This window comes from Musca domestica, unplaced genomic scaffold (genome assembly GCF_030504385.1).
Source record: "Musca domestica strain aabys unplaced genomic scaffold, Musca_domestica.polishedcontigs.V.1.1 15, whole genome shotgun sequence".
Classification (NCBI taxonomy): domain Eukaryota; kingdom Metazoa; phylum Arthropoda; class Insecta; order Diptera; family Muscidae; genus Musca; species Musca domestica.
Genome location: NW_026712207.1, coordinates 1,688,310 through 1,705,450, shown reverse-complemented (window position 1 = coordinate 1,705,450; position 17,141 = coordinate 1,688,310). Strand labels below are relative to the sequence as shown.

Here is a 17,141-nt window from a genome sequence, read left to right as displayed (position 1 = left end):
TTCCATAAAAATATCTGCTGATAGTCTAGGAAAATCTATTTATTGTTATGATCTTCAAGGAGAAAAGCTTCTGGTCTTCTAGGATAGGATCATCTTCCAGAAAAATATGTTCTAGGAGAAGTTCTTATGTTTTTGCAGAAGAAAATCTTACTGGAAAATATCTTCTGATTTTCCAGGAGAATATCTCCTGATCTTCCAGGATATCTTCTGATCTTCTAGATCTTCTAGGAGAAGATCTATAGATATTTTATTAGAAGATCTACTGAGCTTCTGATCTTCTAGGAGAAGATCTTATGATATTTTATTAGAAGATCTACTGATCTTTTAGGAGAATATCTACTGATATTCTAGAAGAAGATCTACTGACCTTTAAGAGAAGACCTACGGATCTTCTTAGAGAAAATCTACTGATCTTCTATGAGAAGATCTTGTGTTCCTTCAGAAGACCTTCTGATGTTCTAGGAAAAGATTCACTGATCTTCTGAACTCCTAGAAGATCAAATGTTATGTGAAGATCTTCTGACCTTCTAAGCAAAGATCTTCTGGGAAAAGATATTGTGATATTCTAGGAGAAGAAATTCTAATCTTTAAGGTCAAGATTTTTTAGAAGATCTTCCGATCTTCTGGGAAAAGATCTTCCGATCTTCTAGGAGAAGATCTACTGATGTTTTAGGAATAAGATCTTCTGATCTTCTAGGAGAAGATCATCTTATCTTCAAGGTGAAGATATTCTGATATTCTATTAAAAGATCTTCGGATCTACTGATCTTCTAGGAGTAGATCTACTTATCTTCTAGGAGAAGATCTTTTAATCTTCTAGGAGAAGATCATCTGATCCTCTATGGGAAGATCTTCAGCACTACTAGAAGATAAACTTCTGATCTTCTACATAAAGATCTTCTGATCTTCTGGGAGAAGATCTTCTGATCTTCTGGGAGATCTTCTGATCTTTTGAGAGAAGATCTTCTGATCTTCTAGGAGATCTTCTGATCTTCTTGGAGAAGATCTTCTTATCTTCTGGGAGAAGATCTTCTGGTAGAGAGTCTTCTAATCTTCTACGTAAAGATTATCTTATCTTCTGGGAAATATAGACTGATAATCTAAGAGAAGATATCCGATATTCAAAGTTAAGACCTTCTATGAGTAGATAATCCGACATTTTACAAGAAAATTATTTGATCTTCTGGGAGAAAATCTTTCGATGTTCTGGGAGAAGATCTTCCGATCTCCTATGAGAAGATCATCTGATCTGCTATGAGAAGATCATCTGATCTTCTAGCGGTAGATCTTCGAATCTTCTAGAAGAAGCTTCTGCCTTTAATAAGAGAAACTTTATTAGAAAATTCCCGGATCTTTCATATCTCCCAATCTTCTATAAAAATATATGTAATATGAGAAGGTTCTCCGGACGGAAACTCTTCTGAACTTGTTGGAGAAAATCGTCTGATCTGTCCATATAAGATACGTGTGGCGTATAATAACTGTCATAACGTATACGCTCCTTAACCCTTAGCATACAACTCCATCTGCAGAGAAATACATCCAAATTGTATATTCTTCTTGAATTGGAAAAAAAATTCCACGATAAATGCCTTCAATTCATATTTATTGCCGAATTATTTCTTCAACTTCTTATTTTTGATATCTAAACGGTGCCTTGTTCTCCTGGATTTTCCGTAAAATATTTTCCCTAAATAACCTAGCCTATCTTGAGAATTCTGATTTTAATTTTGTTCCTATTTTTTTATCAGTTTATTGCTACATTTTATGCTGTGCCTTGTCTAACAAAATGGGGGTTAGTGTTGGTCTCTCTCTCCATTTCTACCTAGCTGGGCTGGGCTGGCTGTTTGCCTGGCTGATCTGGCAAAACTGACTGACAACGAACGTTTACTTTCGAAATCAGTGAAATGGAAACTTTAGCGGAAACCAAAAGTGAATTGCGAATAAATTTTGTTACGTTGAATGTTATGCTTGATATTGATGTGTCTATGTGTGTGTGTGTGCGGGAATTTACATATGTATGTATAACATATGTAGATTCCTACATATGTATGCCATGTTCAACAAATTAATGCCATAAATCTTTAAATTGTATATTGAATTTAGACCGGTGCCGATTTGCTTTGCATTTTGAATGCATAATGCGAAAGACAATAACAACAACAACGTCAGCGTATACATTAGCCACTCAAAACTTAAAAAAAATTTAGAAAAAAAATTAGGCGACATGGTTTTTTTTTTTTGGTATGAAATGTTTTTTCCATTACAAATCCTAAAAACTGAGTACAGATTACAGAATAGTAAACCGAAAAATATTCCCAAAATTTCGAATTCCAAATACTAAATTAAAAATTTTTCAAAACAAAAATACACGAATTATTTTTGAGTTCAGAAATGGTTAATAGAAAGAACGAGAATAAAAAGGAGAGAAAATAAAAATCATTTTAAAATCTCTTTTATATATTGAACTGACCGACTGAGGTTTAGTCTAGGTGAGTAGGCGTGTGATAGTCCGGTTTTTGTTTCTTACTAATTTTCGCACCAAAAAGGTACGAAAAGTACTAAAAACTGTAACCAAAGAATGGATAAGAAATGAGCTAGAAATATGTAATTCGGAATGAGAGCAGGATAGATGTACCTAAGTGCTTTTTTGGAAATTCGAAATTTAAGGTTTTTAAAAGGTTTTAAACTCCTAAAATAGTACCATTTGGATACCGGATAGAGCTAACATTTTGAAATTTGTATGAGAATCAAGGTTGGAAGGTAAGTTTGATATAGTTTAGGGTCAACGGATGAAGATGAAATTTTTAAATTTTGTGTTGGGGTCCCTGTTTATGATAAAATGGTAGTTTTGGAAATATGTGCTACAAGTACACAAAAAGTACTAAATAGTACTGTATTTGGTACAATTTGGTATTAGTGAACCGATAGTGTTTGAAATATAAAAATTTGGTATTCACGTATAGCCTGGACAAATGGAGGTGGTTTAGGAAATGTGTACTGTAATACGAAAAGTACGAAAAGTATTGAATGGTACTAAATTTGGTTTTGGTTGAAGGGATAGAGATAAAATTCTGAAATTTGATATTTAGATCACTAATGGTATCTGTGTTTGATATTTGGTGGTGTTTTGGAAGTGTCTCCTATATTTGTATGAAAAGTACTAAATGGTATTAAAGTTGGTATTGGGTGAAGGGATAGAGCTGATATCGTAAAACTTTATATTGCGATAACTGACAGCGTCTACGATTGAGGTTTGGGACGGTTTTGCAAATTTGATATTTAGGTGTCTGTTGCAAATGCGTTCTATAATTGTTCGAAAAGTACTAAATAAATAGAGAGATGTCGATTATTATTGAGATGCGTACTAAATCTCACAAAATTTGGAGAGCTGAGAGAGAGAGAGAGAGAGAGAGAAATTAAAAAAATAATGTGGAACTGAAAAATCGTGCACTTTGAGTACTACAAGTAAAAAAGCAGTAATTTCGGCCGGCCCTCCACCATTTGGAATGGATTTGGAAATTTTCGAAAAAAAAATCGGTTAAAAATTTTGTTAAAATCTTTAAAAAACAAGTAAAATAGTATCAGTCGGTTTTGCCGACAGATGTATACCCCCAGCCTTGAGTTATGAACGTGACAGATTTGGACTATATCGACTACTTCTTGTACTTTATATGAGGTATGTGCACCTTTTCGGAAAATGGAGCGGACCGGTATATCCCATCTTCACACCAGATCTTGAGTTAGTAGAAATAATGGGACGTGTGTAATATTAAGAGAACCGGATGCTTATTTCGGATTCTTTGCTCGTTTTGATTATTCAAAACTTAGGTCCATTGTGTGGGAGGTACCAGAACGAATGGTCCGATCTTTACCATCTATATAAATGATCTTTCGTTTAAGAGAATATTGAGTTGTGCCAAGTCTGAATATAAACGTGTTTAAGTGTTTTAAGAGCTTGATGAATATTCAAAATTTCGACCGTTTGTGGGGGAAGTACTTGATGGAATGGACCTATATTATCCATTTTTCGCATCTGACCTAGAACTGACGTAAATATCAGGATTTGCAAAGTTGGAACAAAATCGGATTATCGATTCTCTTTCTGTGCAGAAAAAAAATATATATGTGTTTGAAAATCTCGATCATTCGTGTGAGAGGTACCAGAAGGAGTGGACCGATATATTCCATCTTAACACCAGACCTTGGGTTAATATAAATATTGGGATGTGTGAAATTTGAAGACAATCGGACTCTTACATCACATTTTATGAGAGTTGTAATTGTTTAAAATTTTGACCCTTTGTGGGGGAGGTGCTTGATGGAGTGGACCTATATTATCCATTTTTGCACCTGACCTAGAACTGACGTAGATATTAAGATTTGCAAAGTTTGAGCAAAATCGGATTATCGTTTCTTTTTCTGTGCAAAAAGATATATTCTTTGAAAATTACGACCTTTTGTGTGGGAGGTACCAGAAGGTGTGGACCGATATTGCCCATCTCCGAACTCGATCTAAGTTTGGCAATAATATAACGATGTACCAAGTTTGAATCAAATCGGATACTCCCTTCGAGAGTTATCGTGCGCACCAGCCAGACAGACAGACGGACGGACGGACATCGCCAGATCGACTCTAAATGTTCTGAAACGGATTTGGTCCAAAGAGACCTAGGGTCTAAAATCGTTATTTCGACTAGGCACGTTTTGACCTATTAAATTGACCCTCTTTTGCCATATGGCTGAGGGCATAAAAAGGTGGGCCCACTTTTCAGTCCACTGCAGAGAAACTAAAAATAGGGCTCAAATGAAAGGTCTCTGGTAGATCTTTCCAAATATGGGGTATTTATAAAAAAAATAATATTGAAATTAAGAATTTTGTTGAAAATCTGGAAACTATTTTTCACTTTATAGGAGCTGTGATTATTCAAAATTTTAAATAACCGAATGGCTCGATTTTGTCAAGTTTCGCAACAGACCAAGCCAAGTATTACTAAATATCACCGACAGCCGGCTGTGGAAATCATCCTAGCTTCCGAACGAAACGAAGTAGATGGACAAAGTTGTTAGATCCGTAGAATTTCGTTGTATTGAAAGTGGACTATATGGTAAATTTTTGGCATAGCCTCCTTGCAGATATTTGGAGATTTAAGGCGTTATGGGCGTTTTAATTTAAATGTGGTTGTTTTTGTGTAGAAAACTTACTTCCTTGCATAGAACTGGCCATATCGGTCCAAGTTTTGGTATAGAACTGATTTAACGCTACCTCTAGATGTTCTGTTATTAATGATTTCTGTCACACTTTTCACGTGAATGGTTTCAAGTTGGGTATATGGTGGTTTCATTTCATAAAAGGTACTATCTCTTTTGACAAAAAAAAAGCCTATACAGATCCGCGTCTTTGTATAGCGCCCATATAACGATATCTCCCAATATTCGATATTCTGAAGATGTTATTTACATAGTTCAACAAAATTTCTATTTGGTTTTGACTGATGGAAAAATATCTGCATTGGGCCATATTTTCGAATAGCCCCCAAAATAACTGTATCTAACGATATTCGGTTTTTTTCGATGATTTATGTCACCGTTTTCGGCAGAATTGTTTCAAAATTGGTTTTTGTAGTTCGTAATGGTAACCACTTCCTAAAATTATATTTCTAATATCCTCCATGGTACTTTCTGATATTCGATATTTTTCTCGATTTTAGCAACATTTTCTCATGGAATTATGTCAAAATTGGAATTTGAAGTTTGGAAAAGACACCTCCATCTATGGCAGATAAATGGCTACCCAGCATTTTCCTCAACCACCCAATATTCAATAATTTTTGTGGAGTTTTTTTTTAAAATTTGCAGGTATCTTTCAAACGGCGGAGGGTATTAACAGTTCGGTGTGGCTTATCTGCTTCCTGTTTTGTTAGCTCTTTTTTCTGTAATTTTGGAAAAAATTAATTTTGTCCTACAGGATTATTAGAAATCTAGACCCTATGTGGAGGTGAGAGTTCACCAGAAGGTTGGGCGTATTTAGCTGATTTTCACATCTGGGATTAATTTACAACAAATTGGTTTAATTCCTTGATTTTTATAAGTTATTTGATTTTTTTGGAAATGTGTACTTTTAATGGAAATGTACCAGAAGGTGTGGACAGATATGTCACATTTTCTGTCTGGACTTAGTGAAGTTAGAGATTTTGGAATGTGTAAAGTTTGAAGAAAAACAAATTTTTTTCGGTCAACATTTTGACCCTTTGGGGGTTACGAAATCAAAATTGAGAAATTTATAGTTTTTTGAATATTTTCGAAAGTTTGTAGCTACTTTTACCAAAACTCTCGATGGACTTATTCCTGTGGGGATTTCTACAAGCTCATACTTGAATGATACTCTTATTTGTCGATCGCTATAACTGGATTTTTTTCCTCTCAAATTGTGCCACCACTGCGTTTTATTCGAAACGATGGTCAGAATCTATAACTCCAGTGGCGCCCAACGTGTGTGGAATTAAGTTTGGGTCTATTTTCTAATTGGATGGATGAGTTTCGCGCCAAAAACCTTATCAAACTTTTTTTTGAGTAAGGACGATGAGATATTATGGGGAAATATCAAATCGGATACTGTCGTCGAGAGTTGTCTTACGCATTACTCGGCCAGAAAGAGGGCAGACATTGATAGATCGACTCCAAATGTCCTCTTCAAAGAAATATTGGGTCTACGATTTTTCTTTTTTTCCGATATTTTTGTATTCTATTCGGCTTTTAAATAATTGAATTTTCTTACTGACATCTAGAAATTGATAGAATTTCAAATTTCTTACCTGAGTTTTGTTTAACTGGGATTCTGAAAAAGAGAATAAAAAAATGAAAAAAAAAAAAAATATTTAAAATTTCAAAAATAAATAAAATAATAATATTATTAGAAAACAAGTAAAAAACATTGAGTTCGGCCGGGCTGAACTTTTAATACCCTCCACCTTAGGGTAATGGAAACATTAGAACCAATTATGACCTACATATGCCAATTTTTAGACATATTCGTGGGAATATGTGGCAAAAATCATCAAAATACCGAATATCGGGAGTTACCGCTATATAGGGCTATACAAAAACGTGGACCTATACATATAATGTTTCGCCCACGGAGCTAGAACCTATTATGACCAACTAATTCCAATTTGTAGACAAATCCGTGAAAAATGTGACAAAAACCATCAAAATACCGAATATCGAGAGGTACCGTTATATGGGGGCTATACCAAAACGTGGACCTATACATGCAATGTTTCGCCTCCGGAGCTAGAACCCACTATGACCAACAAATTCCAATTGTTAGACAAATGCATGAAAAAATGCGGCAAAAATCATCAAAATACCGAATATTGGGAGGTACCGTTATATGGGGACTATACCAAAACGTTGACCGATTTATGTCATTTTCAATACCAACCATCCTGGACACAATACAAATTATTCTGCTAAATTTTGACGCTCTACGTCAAATAATGTGGCCTGTATCAAAATTGCAACAGACAGACGGACATCGTTAAATCGACTTAGAATTTTATGCAGATTATGATTATGGGGTCTACGACGAATATTTAGACATCTTACAAACGAAATGACCCGAACGAAATACCCTGCTTTCCAAGTTGGAGGGTATTAAAACTTAAAAACCTATCTAGGATTGCTTATCTGCAGGAACTCGATTACTAATCTTTATTCATTTTAAAGCTCCTGAACTTTTTTTCTTCTTTATCGAAAACTCATTGGGACCCTATCGAAATGTAAACCCTTTTCAATTTTTCACATTTTCTCCCTTGAAAACTATAAACATGCATCGATTTTTTCCATATGTATGTCATTGTAACACTGCCTGCCTGACCAAGTGCCATTGCTTTGGCTTCATTTCGTGTAAAACGAAAAATAAGTGAAATTTTTGAACATTATTATTTTTTCGATTGGGTTTTCCCAAAAAAAGAAAAAAACACAACTGCAAAAAAACCGGTGTTCCTTTGGAAATACACGAAAAACATTTTGTAAATCGACAATTTTTTGGCGACTTTAAGCGACAGTTAAATTTAAAAGAAAAAAACATTTTGCGAAGAAAAAACTGGAAATTTAATTTTAAAAATAAACAAATCACAAACAAGTCATTATCAATCAATTCAATCGACATGGTAACAGCAACAACAGCAACTACAACAAGGACAACAGCAGAAATATGTGGCCAAGATTTGTGCTTTTTGTGGTATTTGCCAAATAAAATGTTTGTGCCAACAGCAGTGGTGGTGTTTGAGCCGCGCATTTTGGCTTAAAGGTTGTATATTTAACTCCATTTGCTATGGTGTACCCTACATGCTTTAGGTGGATGTTGGAATTAAGATTATTTTCTAATTTTTTTATATATATTTCTTTTCGAAAAATATTTAACTTATTTCTTTAGAAGTTATCTTGAGGTATTACAATCAATTCTTGAAACAAGTCATGAATCTTAACAACATCCCTAAAGGACATCTGTCCATTAAAAAAATTTATAATAGAGACAGAGAAGTTCGAATTTATCTCTAAATGCGTGGTAATCGATATCCAAAATTCTGTCCATCTTTACGGAGTCCCGCTCCAATAACCACAGTTTAGGTCGCAGTGATTTGCAACTAATCGATCTTTTTTTCTAAGTTTTTACTAGAGGGAATGGATAGCCTCACATAACTGTCTGACAATACCCTCAGCCATATGGCTAGAGGGGGTATATATCATTTAATACAAGGTCTCTTTGAAACAAATCCGTTTCAGGACATTTGGAGTCGATCTAACGATGTCCGTCCGGCCGTCTGTCTGTCTGGCTGGTCGCACCAACCACCGATGTTGGTTGCGCACCGCACGATAACTCTCAAAGAGAGTATCCGATTTGGTCCAAACATGGTACATCGTAATATTATTATCAAACATAGATCGAGTTCGGAGATGGGCAATATCGGTCCAGTCCTTCTGGTACCTCTCCCACAAAAGATCGAAATTTTCAACAAAAATATTTTACTACACAGAAAGATAAATGATAATCCGATTTTGCTCCAACTAGAAAATCCTAATATCTACATCAATGATAGGTCAGGTGCGAAAATGGACAATATCGGTCCATTCCATGAAGTACCTCCCCCACAAATTTTGTCAAAATTTTGAATAATTACAACTCTTATAAAATGTGATATAACAGTCCGATTGTCTTCAAATTACATACATCAGAATATTTTTATTGACCCAAGGTCTGGGGTGAAGATGGGATATATCGGTCAACTCCTTCTGGTACCTCCCCCACAAAGGGTCAAAATTTTGAATGTCCATGAAGCTCATAAAACACGAAATTAACATCCGATTCCACTCAGATTGGCACATCTCAATATTTCTATTAACACAAGATCTGTCATAAAAATTGTAGAGATCGGTCCATTCCTTCTGGTACCTCCCCCACAAAGGATCAAAGTTTTGAATAACCCAAAACTATCTTAAAATCCGAAATTATCATCCGGTTCTCTTCAAATTTCGAACATACCATTATTTCTACTAACACAAGATCTGTTGTGAAGATGGGATTTATCGTTCCACTGCTTATACAGGGTGAGATAAAAAAACTGCAACAATTTTAACAGCCATAATTTTTACATCTTTTTTTAAATTTTATTGAATGAAAGCAAAAAATGTCGGAAATAGCATCAAATTTTAGAATAATTTGTTTGATTTTGTCACCTTTTTCAGGAATTATGGCCTTCAAACGGCCAATGAAACCGTCACACGCTGCCCGAATGTTGCTCTTCGGTATTTTGGTCCATTCCCGGCGCTTGCTTGAAGTGATCGACACTTGGGTATTTTTTATTGCCAACCTTACTTTCCAAAATACTCCAGACACAATAGTCCAACGGATTGGCATCCGGAGATTTTGGTGGCCATTGTGCTCTGGAAATTAAGCGAGGAACCTCATTTTGCAACCATCCTTGGGTGGCGCGTGCTGAGTCTCTCTGGGTGGCGCGTGCTGAGTCCTTGGAATATCCAAGGCCTGCGGCCAAAATGTTTGCGTGCCCAAGGCTTTAATACACCCTCCAGGATATTTTCGCGATAATATTCGGCATTTGTTCTGATGCCACGGTCGATTAATACGAGCGGAGAGCGACCATCGGCTGTTATGGCGACCCACACCATCACCATGGCCGGCGCTTTTCAGCTGACAACGAATGTTTTCTCATCGGAGGAAACCAAATTCGGCAGTTCACCACTTTGGGCTCTTTTGAGCCTATTTTCGTTTTGTTGCGGTGTAAGTTCTTGAACTTTTTGGAATTTTAATGGCTTTTCCCCAAGCTCATTTTTCAATATTTGCCGAATGGAATATTGCGATATGTTCAGCTCAATGAGCTTTCACTGGAATAATTTTAACAGCTGTCGGACGAGTGGCTTAGAAATGACAGCAGTCTGAAGTTGGTTGCAGTTTTTTCACCTCACCCTGTATATAAAGGTTTACTCAAAGTTATACTATTAGTGTTGTAAAAAGTGGCGCCCAACAAGAGGCCATCCTCCTCTTCCAGGTTGCCTCCCCGCCGAAACAGATGTCTCATATGGATAAAGATGTGTTTACAGTCATTTAACTAAATGTTGTTCAAAAGTGGCGCCCAACGGGGTAACTAGCCCTCTCTCTCTCTAACCACATATACACAAAATCTATGAATTGGATTTTAATTCTCGAGAGAATTCCTATTGATTTTTTTAATTTAGAAACTCTCTCGATTTTCTTCTTAGCGATAGTAGCCTTTTTATATATCCTCTATTTGTAGGTAGCGATGGTGCCTATAGATTAAGGTTTACTCATAGTTATTCGGTAAGTATTGTAAAAAGTGGCGCCCAACAAGGGGGCCATTCTCCTCTTTTAGGTTACATTCCGGCCGAAACAGGTGTCTCATATAGATAAATGAGTGTTTACAGTTATTTAACAAAATGTTGTTCAAAGTGGCGCCCAACGAGAAAACTCGCTCTCTCTCTCTGGCTTGGATGTTGATTCTAGAGAGAATCCCCATTGATTTTTTTATTCACAAAAACTTCATCATAGTTCTTCTTAGCGATAGCAGAGTTTTTATATGTCCTTTATTTGTAGGTAGCGATGGTGCCTATAGATTAAGATTTTCTCATATTAATTCGATAAGTGTTGTAAAAAGTGGCGCCCAACGAGGAGGCCATTCTCCTCTTTTATTCTGTCTGCCGGCCGAAATACATGTTTCATATGGATAAAGGAGTGTTTGCAGTTATTTAACAAAATGTTGTTCAAAGTGGCGCCCAACGGGGTAACACTTAGTTATTCGATAAATGTTGTAAAAAGTGGCGCCCAACGAGGAGGCCATTCTCCTCTTTTATTCTGTCTGCCGGCCGAAATACACGTTTCATATTGATAAAGGAGTGTTTGCAGCTATTTAACAAAATGTTATTCAAAGTGGCGCCCAACGAGGTAACTCCCTCTCTCCCTCTAACTTACATACACTCAAAATCTATTGATTCTCGATAGTATCCCTTTTAATTTTTTTTATTATAGACTCTCGATTAAACTCTCTCGAGGTTCTTCTTAGCGCTGTCAGAATTTTTCTTTGTCCTCTATTTCCAGAGGATCCCCGAGATCGTTTTATACTCGATACAAGTTATCCTAAGGTTTGTCTTTCTATGGGAGACCTCTTGAAGATATTTCCTCCTCCTCCTTGTCGGTCCTACCTGTATGGAAGTCCTTCCGAATATCAGCTGTAGGCCACCACACATTCGTTGTCACTAACTAGACCATTGTTTTTTTCCTTTCAAAGAAAAAAACTGCAATAAAAATAAAACCCAAAGTAAATGGGTAAAAGATGTTGCAACAGCAACAAAAACAACAACAAAAACAACAACGACACTAGGGTACAGTATTTGGTAGTTGATATTTGTCTAATGTTTGTTATTTGATAGTTGGAATGGTAGTTGGTTGGTGGCAAGCGATTGTTGCTGTGGTGGTGGCAGTTTGAAGTTGCTTGACTGGGGGCTGGTTGGATGGTGGTTTGGCTCTGGTGGTGTTTGAAATTTTGTTTGGAGGCGGTCGGCATTTGACTCGGTGTCTGGTATCTGCATGCACGGTTAAGCTGATGCTGTTGCTGCCAATTTGTGTTGGTGTTAAGCTTGTTGTTTCTGTCGTTGGCTGGCTGGCTGGCTGACTGTCGCACAGCTGAGTGCAATGAGAATTGCATTTCACTTTCATTATGATGCAGTTTTCCAAGCGCACTTGCACTTGTGGCCTACCCAACGTTAATGGCATTTATGGGAAATTTTGCGTTGGGTGAAAGAGAGGGTGGGGCAGGGAGGGTAGCGAACCATTGTCATCATAATAAACATAGAAGAATGCTGCTGCTTCGGCCGTTGTTATTGTTGCTGTTGTTTCACACAATTCGATATTGTTGTATTACACATGGGGCCCCCAGGTTGGCAGCATATTTCTACCATTTATGGCTGCAATGGTCAATGATGTTGCAATGGTCGAACCACAACAACAGCAAACATACGTATCATCATCATAATAATTGATTGCGTTGCAATGCTGCAGTCGGTGTTGTTTTTGTTGTTGTTGTAGGCAATGTTGCACTTGCAATTGTATGATTGCCAATAATGTCTGGAATTCATATTTGCAATATCGTTAATTGATTACGATCGCCAAATGTGTGGACAGCCAGGCAGCCGAACAACCAACCGACCATCCAACCTGGCGCTCATATTCCAAACACTTGCTAAGTTTCATTGTTGCAGCAGTTGTTGTAGAAAAGAAGATTGATGATTGCTGTTAGATGATACAAAAAGGCGGCACAGATATATATTTCGCCTGGCGGTGAGTGCTGAGTCTATGTGTCATTCGATATTGCCGCCAACAATGTTGCAAAGTATGACCATACATTTATTTTAATTTGTATAAGTGTGTCCTGCAAAATATGATTGCAATGCAAATTGTTCGGCGAGTTTATCAATCAAGCTTGATACTCTTCGAGGGGAGAGGAGGATGTGGTTTTATTTAGAAAATTGTCTCCGATAGTTACTGGGATGGAATTGCCTATTAGGTTCAGTGATCAGCACCTCCTTGGGCGCCATTTTTCCAGGAAGTATTCAAATTGTATGGCAGAAAGAAAGTTCCAAACCCGATGGGCAAAGGGATCTACTCCTCGAGGGGAGTGGTCCTAGATGTAGCTTGTTTAGAAAATTGTCTCCGATAATTTCTGGGATGGAATTGCCAATTAGGTTCGGTGATCAGCACCTCGTTGGGCGCCATTTTTGATATAAAGTATTCCAATTTTATGGCAGAAAGAAAATTCCAACGCCGATGGACAAAGGGATCTATTCCTAGAGGGGAGGGGTCCTAGATAAGGTTTATTTAGAAAAATGCCTCTGACAGTTTCAGAGATAGAATTGCGTAATAGGTTCGGTGCTCTCGTTGGGCGCCATTTTTGCTAGAAAGTATTCCAATTTTATGGCAAGAAAAAGTTCCAACCCCGATGAGCAAAGGGATCTATTCCTACAGAGGGGGGGGGGTCCTAGATAAGGTTTATTTAGAAAATTGTCTCCGATAATTTCTAGGATGGAATTGTCTATTAGGTTCGGTGCCCTCGTTGGGCGCCATTTTTGCCACGAAGTACTCAAATTTTATGACAGAAAGAAGGTTTCAAACCCAATGGGCAAAGGGATCTACTCCTCGAGGGGAGGGGTCCTAGATAAGCTTTATTTAGAAAATTGTCTCTGATGGCTTCTGGGATGGAATTTCCTATTAGGTTTGCTGATCAGCGTTGGGCGCCATTTTTCCAAGGAAGTATTCAAATTTAATGGCAGAAAGAAAGTTCCAACCCCGATGGGCAAAGCGATCTATTTCTCGAGGGAAGGGGTCCTAGATAAGGTTTATTTAGAAAATTGTCTCTTATGGCTTCTGGGATGGAATTGCCTATTAAGTTCGGTGCCCTCGTTGGGCGCCATTTTTGCTAGAAAGTATCTCAATTTTATGACAGAAAGAAAGTTCAAACCCCGATTGACAAAAGAATCTACTTCTTGTTGGGCGCCACCGGTAAAACCGTTCTGGCCAAGAATATCCGCATGTAATGGCAGAAGGCTTATTCTTAACTTCGTTCATTGACCTAAATTCGTTGGGCGCCACTGTGAACCAAATATTGTAGTATAAGACTCTTCAACAAAGAAAGAAATGAGTTACGGGAGTCTCTTTATTTGAACAGTCTGACAACCACCCTTAGGAATATAAACCCTATTAGGCACCACTGAAAATCTCGGGAAATCACTATATTTCGCCGTATTTTTTCCCATTCCCTATTTTGAACATTTTATTTTTCGAAATTAAAAAAAAATATGTTTTATAACTCTCATAAAATGGAATGTAAGAGTCCGATTATCTTCAAATTACAAGCATCACAATATTTTTATTGACCCAAGGTCTGGTGTGAAGATGGTACCCTCCTTCTGGTACCTCACCCACAAAGGGTCAAAATTTTGAATACCCATGAAACTCATAAAACGCGAAATTCCGGTTCTCTTCAAATTACATACTTCACAATATTTTTACTAAGTTAAGGTCTGGTATTAGGATGGAATATATTGGTCCCCTCCTTCTGGTACTTCCCCACAAAGGGTCAAAATTTTAAGTAACCACGAAGCTCATTCATTCAGACTTGGCACGTCACAATATTTTCATCAACACAAGATCTGTTATAAAGAGATGGGACCATTTCTTCTGGTACTGCCCCCACAAAGGATCAACGTTTTCAGCATCTATGAAGCTCATAAAACTGGAAATTAACATCCGATTCCTTTCAGACTTGGCACATATCAATATATTCACCAACACACGACTTGTTTTAAAAATTGTTGAGAACGGACTATTTCCTCTGGTAATTCCCCCACATAGCGTTCAACTTTTAACTCTTTATTGGAAGTGTCTCGGTACTTGGGTAGATCCACTTAAAAAAGTAGTTACCACTGCTTCGCTGAAGTTTTTGTGACAAAAAAGTCTGAAAGAAAATTTTATATACGTTGGGCGCCAATGGGAGCAACATGGACTTTGGCTTTTCATTCTTACATTCTCACAGAGAGAGTTAGTACTGAGGATATATAAACACTACGAATTCACACTGAGGGCAGACTCATTGGGTGCCACTAAAAAAAATATTGAACTGGTTGATTACTTTAACACCACGTTGGGCGCCACTGAATACAACATCATAATGGCATTAGCTCTTTATTGGAAATCACTCAGGGCTTTGGTAGATCCACTTAAAAAAGTAGTTACCACTGCTTCGCTGAAGTTTTTGGGACAAAAAAGTCTGAAAGTCGTTTTCATTCACGTTGGACACCAATGGGAATAACATGGACTCTGGCTTTTCATTCTCACACTTTAACAGAGAGAGTTAGTATTACGGACATATAAACACAAGGTATTCGCACTGAGGACAGACTCATGGGGCGCCACATCAGTTGATGACAGACTTATTTTGCGCCTCTAAAACAATGATATTGAATTAGTTGATTATTTTAACACCAAGTTGGGCGCTACTGGTTACAACATCTTAATGACATTAAAAAAAATATTGAACTGGTTGATCACTTTAACACCACGTTGGGCGCCACTGAATACAACATCATAATGGCATTAGCTCTTTATTGGAAATTACTCAAAGCATTTGTGGATCCACTTAAAAAAGTAGTGACCACTTCGTCGCTGAAGTTTTTGGGGAAAAAAGTGTACGAGGGGATTTCATTCACGTTGGGCGCCGATGGGAAAAACATAGACTTTGGCCTTTTCTTTCTTACACTCTCGCAGAGAGGTTTAGAAGACTTAACGGGCGCTACATCAGTTGACGGCAGACTCTTTGGATGCCACTAAAAACAATGATATTGAACTAGTGATTACTCTAACCCTAAGTCATCCGCCAATGGGATGACTTATCCCTTCTGGTAACTTCCCCACAAGGGGGTCAAAATTTTTAATAATCAAAACGCTCATAAAATTCGAAATGAGCATCCGTTTCTCATCAAAATTCACGCATCTCAATATCATTGTTAACAGGAGGTCCGATGTGAAGTTGATTGATATCGGCCCACTTCTTTTGGTGCTTCCCCCATAAAAGGATCAACATTTTTAATAACCAAAACATTCATAAAATGCGAAATAAACATCGAATTCCTTTCAAACTCAGCACATTCTAATATATATCATCAACATAAGATCTGGTGTGAAGTTGGGATATATCGGCCCTTCCCCCTATAAAGGGGTCGAAATTTTGCATAATTCCATCTCTCATAAAATGCAAAATAAGCATCCGATTCTCATCAAATTTCACACATCGTAATATTCTTGGTAACACAAGATTTGGTGTAAAGATGGAAGATATCGGACCACTTTTTCTAGGACCTCCCCCACAATGGGGCCAAATTTTTGAATAATTCCATCTCTCATAAAATGCGAAACAATCAAAGAGAGGGTTAGTATTAAGGACATATAAACAAAAGGGATTCACAATGAGAGAAAACACATCGGGCGCCACATCAATTGATGACAAATTCATTGGGCGCCAAACTCATTCTCTTTGGCCTTTGAGAGGTCTAGCTTCATAGCCTTTTGAGTGAATTATTCCCTAGAACTTGATCCCTTGTGAACTACCTCCCAACGCAATTCAGATGCTCCTCGATCTGCTTTTTTCCCAAACTGCTTGTGGCGCCTCCTACTGATCCACGTGGCCATTCCCGTTAAAGGGTACAGGAAAAGCATTTCGAAAAAAATATAAAAAAATGACATGAATTTAAATTAATATTTACATGCCGTTCAATCGTTTCGTTCTCCTCTCCCCCTCTTCCCTCTTCCCACCACAAGATTTTGAACAAAAAACATTTTGAGGAAATTGTTTAAATATTTATGACCATATAAAAGTCATCATAGTTTTTGTTGTTGTTGTTGTTATTGCTTTTGGGGGGGCCATTGGAATGTAATACGCCAGAAACAAGTCCAAGTGACTTGCATACTTTTGCCTCGTATATGGCTGGTCGTTGGCTGGCTACTTAAATGCGTAGCGTGATGCGGGTTCGCACTTTTCGTACCAAGCCACCGG

General features: G+C 37.4%; 1 protein-coding gene across 1 annotated transcript in view; it reads right to left on the bottom strand.

Annotated features, from left to right (window-relative positions):
• The window catches only part of LOC101897464 (solute carrier organic anion transporter family member 74D), an 81,569-nt gene that overhangs the window by 40,847 nt on the left and 23,581 nt on the right, over nucleotides 1-17,141 (bottom strand). Inside the window, exon 2 of the mRNA XM_059119475.1 lies at nucleotides 6,816-6,838. The gene's annotated coding sequence lies outside the window, so the exon portion shown is untranslated. The remainder of the gene's footprint in view (nucleotides 1-6,815; nucleotides 6,839-17,141) is intronic.